This window comes from Rhinopithecus bieti, unplaced genomic scaffold, assembly GCF_001698545.2.
Source record: "Rhinopithecus bieti isolate Rb0 unplaced genomic scaffold, ASM169854v2 scaffold_62034, whole genome shotgun sequence".
Taxonomy (NCBI): Eukaryota; Metazoa; Chordata; class Mammalia; order Primates; family Cercopithecidae; genus Rhinopithecus; species Rhinopithecus bieti.
The window spans coordinates 1,170,790-1,178,242 of NW_016823752.1; positions in this window are offsets into that span (position 1 = coordinate 1,170,790).

Consider the following 7,453-nt stretch of genomic DNA (forward strand, 5'->3'; position numbering starts at 1 on the left):
CCTCGGCCTCCCAAAGTGCTGGGATTACAGGCTTGAGCCACCGCGCCCGCCCTGTTTTATTTCTTACAACCACATGTGACTCTGTAATTACCTTGAAATAAAAAGTTTAATTAAAAAAGAAAAACTAATTAAAGGAATGCTTTTCTAGGACGCTCTAGTACCCTCAAAGGCCTGAGCCATTACGACCGATGGAAGCCGGATGTCTGCCGTTGCAGGAAAAGCCTGATCTTTTCTTTCTTGTCCTGAGTAGCCTGTTTAGCATCCTCTCAGTTACAACACACAGGATACAGAGAAGGCATTTCCCACAGGAGACCAATAGATTAAAAATTCAGTTTTCTGCGGGCAGACACTGTTTAGGTCTATTTTTTAAGAAAGATTTTTAGCTACAAGTAGGAAAGGCTTTGCAAGGGAAATATAATCATTAAAGGAAATGGCGTTGAAGGCCTGGAACCGGACGCCTGCTGACACAGGCATGGAGTTTGTGGCTGTTCCCCAGGCCGGGGCCATCTGCTCTCTGAACCCCTGACCCCTAGGGAAACCTCACTCACCTGAACTCACTGATGGAAAAAGCTGTCTCAGAAGCATTTAAACACCGGGATAGCACATTTATAAGTGAAAATGTTTAAACGCTTACAAGTACATTTGGTGATGTGTGTGATACACAGAACAGCGAGAGCAAGGTGAGGCGGGGGGGCTAGTGGTTGATGCCAGCTCCTCTGAAGGGCCCCTGAACGCCTCCGGGGTCCCATCCCACTGGACAGGGAGTGGCTGCGGCCTTGTCCGGAGAGGCTCACTGAGCCCAGGCTGGCCGGGCTGCTTGGAGGACCTCCTTCCTCCAGGTTTCTGGAATGCGCCTGGCTCTCCACATGCACGGGACCCAGTGGGGTGCTCCCTGCCTCCCTCACCAAACCTCCTAAGGCTCGACAGGGAAAACAGCCAGAGGAAACAGTGGGGCTGCAGAAGGGAGGGAGGCATGGGAGTTGGCAAGAGCCAGGCAGGGTGCACGAGGACCAGCGGGGGCAGGAAGGGGCCGGCGTGGGCCTGGCACCTAGATCCACCTCAGATGGGGGACTGGAGCAGGCTGCTGACCGCTACCACGACACAAATGTAAAAAACCACACTTATGGTTTCTACCTATACAGGTGCTTCCAAATGACTGGTACAAGTTTGAAAATATCTCATTTAAATAATTTAAACACATATTTTAAAATATATTGAGATATGAGTTACATGAATAATTCATTTGAAACAGATTTAAAATGCAGCCTTCGAGAAGAACTGTAATATTCCCAACACAAAGAAACAATCAATGTTTGAGGTGGCGGACAGCCCGGTTACCCCAACTTCACCATTAAACATTGGTGTGCAGGCATCAAAGTATCACATGGACCCCAACTATTTACAACTAGTATATATCAACAAAAAATAAATGTTTTGGCTGGGTGCGGTGGCTCATGCCTGTAATTCCAGCACTTTGGGAGGCCAAGGCGGGAGGATCATGAGGTCACGAGATCGAGACCAGCCTGGCCAACATTTTGTTAAGACCCTGTCTCTACTAAAAATGCAAAAATTAGCCGGGCGTGGTGGCAGGCGCCTGTCATCCCAGCTACTGGGGAGGCTGAGACAGAAGAATCGCTTGAACCCGGGAGTGGAGGTTGCAGTGAGCTGAGGTTGTGCCACTGTACTCCAGCCTGGGTGACAGAGCAAAACTGTCTCTAAAAAAATAAATAAATACATTTTTAAAAAATGCAATCTTCAATGAGGTATTCTGCTCCAATTTTCATAAATTTCCACCTAGTTGAGTTTATACTGATATATTATACTTTATTCTAAAACAAATTTTAGAAACAGTGTTTCCGACCTTTCCCTGCCTTGATTGGTTCGTGTGTTCCCACAATGATTTTAAATTCCACTAATCCTGGTGTGGGATGCTGGTGGAGGGAGTTTGTGTGTGGGGATGGGGGCAGTGATAATGGTTTTAAATTCCGCTAGTCCTGGTGTGGGATGCTGACGGAGGGGAGGCTGCGTGTGGGGATGAAATTCCACCAATCCTGGTGTGGGATGCTGACGGAGGGGAGGCTGTGGTGTGTGTGTGTGCGTGTGTGTGCGTGTGTGTGCATGTGTGTTGGGCAGAGGGGCAGTGGGTACACCCACTCAATTCTGCTGTGAACCTAAAACTGCTCTAAAAAGACATAAACAAATAAAATTAAAGGTAAAAAAAAAAATGTAGTAGAGAGCTTGGGCCTATACCCAATAAAACACTTTTTTTTTGCCTTTTTTTTTTTTTGTCTGTTTTGTCAAAGAAAATAAAACTTTAAAAAAAATTATTTGTATTTTTAAAATGTTTGAGAGACAGGGTCTTTCTTGGTTGCCCAGGCTGGAGAGCAGTGGCTATTCATAGGCACGGGGAAGCCTGCTGAGTGGCCTCCGACTCCCAGGCTCAGCGATCCTCCCTCCTCAGCCTCCTGAGTAGCTGGGACTGGAGATGCAAGCCACCGCATCTGGGTAAAACTTATTTTTTAAACTGTTACTGGACTTCACCAGGGTAAATGTGTCTGGTGTCACTTACTCGCAGCTTTCGACTTTGTTTCCGAACGAGCTTGCCGTGCTGAATGAAATGAACAGGACACTGGTTCATGGCATTGTCCGCTTTATGTCGAAGCCAGTCTTCATAACCCTAAAAAAAGGAAGCAAAGAAGGGAGAGAGGAAGTGGAGACAGAGGGAAGGAGGAGAAAGGGAGGGAGAGACAGAAGGCTTGCGTTTAATTATGTCTAAGCATAATCCAAGTCTGTGGGGGTGTATTTTTTCAAAATCAGGATGCATTACACACACTATTCTTTGTATCCTCAACAGAGCACTGGCATATTCCCATGGCAATGGGAGCTGCTTTAAATGTCTGCAGCTGTAGAACTGCAAAGACGTTGGATCTGCTCATCGAAGTCCGTGTAAGTACGATATAACTGTACTTTCTGTGCCTATTCATGACATGGCCTTAGGATAAACTCCTAAAAAAGAAGTGTCTGAATGAAATGATGAGCAAGCCTTCCAGTTTCTTCACATCCACACCAAAAAGCCCTCAAGACTCCAGTGGGGCCAGGTGCATTTCCACCCGCTGAGTGTCGATCTTCTGCTTGGAAAAGACCCACTGGCCACTCTTCTCTTTCATTAAAAACTGACTGCTATGAGATCTGGCAGCCCAGACTCTCGGTGAACCGCCGGCTCACTCTGCGACACCTGCAGCAGCCTTAGGGTTCTCCGTGCGTTTCTGCGTCTGGGTAACCCACGTGGGAAACATCGCATCGTGACTCCTGTGCACGCACAAGCATCCTGCTGGAAAAGCAGCCTGAGCTAACCCCGACCCCGGCTGCGCTGCCAGACCTGCATGCCTTTGACAGGCGCAGACACCCGCACTCCAATTCCAACTACCAAGGCACACCCTCTGCTTGGACAGTCAGGTGGTATCTTGAAAGCAGCAACAATAGGAGATGCAGCATGCAGACAATTCCTGGGATGACGAACATGCCTTTGTGTTTGGTGTTGCCGGGCCCAGGTGCCTTAGATAAGGATGGGGAATGCCGTCCTCAGTAACAACCCCCAGCATGTGAGAGACTGCACACCAGGGGCCTAGAGGCGTCCACCGCATCTAATGAGCGCCAAGACTGGGAACACAGCTCTGCCACACACAACACACAACCAGGCAGGATGGCAGCAGGAAGCCTATGCCACGGGCTCGCTGCACGTATGCTGAGACACACAACCATGCAGGATGGCGGCAGGAAGCCTATGCCATGGGCCCGCTGCACGTATGTTGAGAGAGCCTGTGGGGCAGGAGGCTCACTGGGGGCCTCCTCCCTATGGGCCACGTGGCGGCATCAGTGGCCCTGTGACTGGAATCTTTTCCAAAGGGAGCATTAACAAGTAACCCAAAACCTCCAGCTTCTGGAGAATTAAGAAGCCTGGGACGCATGGATATCCAAACATGCGGAGCTTTCTCCAGCCGTGACCATTACTGTGACACTGTGGCATCTGATTGTTTTTCAGAGATTCCTCCCAAATCGCTGAAATTCTTTCTGGGGAAATTGAAGAACAGTCTTCCTGGAAGGTGGCAGTGGGTAGATGATCCCTGGGTTCATTAAACACACTTATTTAGCACCAACTGCATGCTCAGAAGGTGCCAGGCACCAGGGTCCCACAGACAAAGGACCTTGTCCCCAGCGCTGCTGCTCTCAGGATCGGTGGGGAAGAAACAGGAATAACTGCAAGTTCAATGCAGGTGACGACCCCCAGTACCCCCGAGAAGCCCAGTGCCCAGGCTGCGGAAAGACGCCAAAGAGGAGGTTGCCCAGGAATGCCCAGCGGTGAGGGAGCCCCCGGGGCTGGCACTGCCCACTGGCCAGCCTGGCTGGAACCGGAGGGACACGTGAAGGCCCATGCATGTGACCGGCTGATCGGAGGGGCCCTGCACACAGCAGGGGAGGCTGGGCGCCACAGGGAAAGGCTGCTCTAGCAGGACCTGGGCGATGGCAGTGGCAGAGCCAGGTGCAGTGAGATGCCTGTCAGTGCCCAGGTGAGACACCGGGGAGACGGTGTGAAAAGAGAGGTGGGAACCTAAGAGAAAATCAGGGAGGCCTCTGTGAGTGCAGGGGGCTTTCCAAGGCAAGCGAGGAGGGGCCGGGAGCATGGGGACCCCAGCACAAACGTCCCTGCTGGAGCAAGCGTGTGGGGAGGCCGTTTGGGAAAGTCGCGGCTGCGGACAGAGATGCTGTTCCCGAGGAAGAGGGACAAGGAGGTCAGTAGTGGGGGAAGGCCAAGGAGGCAGGGACGGTCTGGCGCACACAGGTCCAGACCAGCAGTGGGGGAAGCGAGGCCGTCCCCAGAGTAAAGGCTGGGTAGCAAGACGCGCGGGAGAGGAAGAGACCCCTCCGGCCAGGGACAGGGGTGCTGGTGATGGGGCCCAGACCTGCAGCTCTGTTCATTCACCACCTTGCCCTGACCCCTCTTAACACCCCCAACAACACCCGCCCACTGCCCTGGGATGGGAGGGGACACAGCCAGGGAAGGGACACAGCCAGGGACGGGACACAGCCAGGGAGGGGACGCAGCCGGGCCGAGGACACCGCATGTTGTCTGGGGCCATGGTCTGCACAGTGTAGAGTAGCAGCCTCTGCATCCATGGGGGCTCGGGCTCCCCAGCTGCTGCCTCTCTGGCCCAGCTGCGTCTTCAGAGCCGCCCTCCCTACTCCACGCTCTCCTCTCCTCCAGGACGCTCCTGGAGTCCTCAGGAGTTTCCTGCTCAGTGGGGTCCCAGGAGGGATGGAATCTTTAACAAATGCAGAGTAGAGGACGCTGAAGAACAGTGCTGTGCCTGCCTCCTGGGGCCGGGGCCGGGGCCGGGCTGGGAAGGACATAGCTCCGGAGCCTCAGCCCCTTCTCTCTGCTCCCCTCGAGGGGCTCCAGGGTCTCCTTCCCGTCTGCAGCCTCTGCTCCCACCACACAGATGTGTCACAGACAGCATGGGACGCCCTCACCTCATCTCCAAGATGGGTTCGTGGAAACTGCGACTTTAGGCCCGAGGACACAGAGCAGGTCCCCGAGTAACATCGTTTCCTTCAGCACCATTTCCTTGTGAAGTTGATGAGAAAACCTGTCCTCTTGCTTAAAGTCGAAGTTTGCAAGAGCCACCGACACGGAGTGAGGCCTTATCCCACGTAGGGGCTAAACTGCCTGAGTCACGGGCAGTGAGTCCTTGGGAAGCATGAGTTTCCCTCATGTTGTTTTCCAGGCAGCGCAGTTCGTCTTGGCTACTGTGCTGTGTCCTGCCCCGCCCCAGAGAGGAGCTGCCCATTTCCTTACGGGGGACCCTGGGCTGCCTGAGTCCTTTGCTAACCAATGACAGCCACCATGAACATCCTAGTCCACGTATCCTGGTAGGCACGGCCGGCTCTGGCCTAGTGAAGACACACAGGCCCCAGGTACTGACTACACAGTTGCATGTTTATCATCTGCACCGGCCCCTGTGTGTCCACATCTCTGCCTGTGTCAGATGTTGCCACCTGCTGTGCTTGGTGCCTCCACCACGCTCCTGCCGGGTGCCCGTGGTGCCTGCCTCGCCACGCCCTCTCCAGACTTGCACATCTGAAAGCCGATCTGGTGGGTGTGAAACACAAATGTGCTCAGCAGCATGATTCAGAGCAGCCAAAAAGCGGAAACACCCCAAATGTCCATCCAGAGGAAGCGACCCACACACTGGGGGTGCGCGGTGGACCGTGACTCATTCCTCAGATGGAACGAAGCACTGACGCCTGCTCAGATGCGGAGAAACCTTGAAAACATCGTGCTAAGTGAAAGAGCGAGTCACAAAACACCGCACATGAGCCGTGAGCATGAAATGTTTAGAACGGGCAACTCTACGGTGACAGAAACATGAGTCTCTGCCAGGGACGGAGAGGAGAAAATGGGGAGTGACTGAACATGTGTACGGGAAATCTGGGGATGATAAAACGGATACATGGAGAGTAAAACTGAGATGTATTCTTCTCCATGTTAGTCACTGGCTTTATTTACCAGGGCTATGAAGGAAAAACAAACAACAAACAAACAAGAAACACCACCCCATTTGCCGGAGTCCATGAACAGCATGTTCTGAGGTGGTCAAGACAGTCAAGGATGCGGAAAGGTTAGGTGACTCATCTGAATCAGATCATCCCTGGGTGATCTGGGATGTGAAAACCATAGATTTCTTCTCAAATTCACATGGCGACAGAATAGCAACGAAATGACATAATATCTCTTATTTTGCTTCAAGTATCAACACAGTTATAAAAATGAATTTCTAGAACTTGGCTGAATTTTCCATGAACTAGCTGAAACAAACCAATCACCTCGCTTCAAATGAAAGGCAATTCACATGGCCAAGATGGCGACTTGCTGCTTTTTCGTCTGTAAAATGCTTACCTGTTTGATAGCCGTGACAGTAATGACGAAGAAGAGTGGAAGTCCGCTTGTCACTGGACTTGTGGGTGTATCAATGATCAACTGCAGAAAGACAGAATTGTAAAATCATCTTCAAAAATGCAAATGACTGACTTTAGGCAGGTTAGTTTGCCCTGAGCCAGCACTTCCTATTCGCTCTGACTTATTTAAACCCTTTGCTGGCACCTGACTCTGCCCACCACGGGAGACAGCAAGTCAATCATCCTATTTCACTGACTGTTAAAATGAGGGCACCTTTTTAAAATTAAGGAACATGCTCAAGGAAACCACGGGGAGTGGCAGACACAGTCTGAAGTCGGGGCACACCTTGTGTTCATTCATTCTTAGGCTTCAGTGTCACATTTTAATTACATGATTTGAATAATGTTGGAAAAATTTTAAAAGTCCTTCAATAGTATTTTGTATGATGTAGAAAAATTAGAGGGCTGTTCTTAAAACACACTTGGCACATTGCTCCCT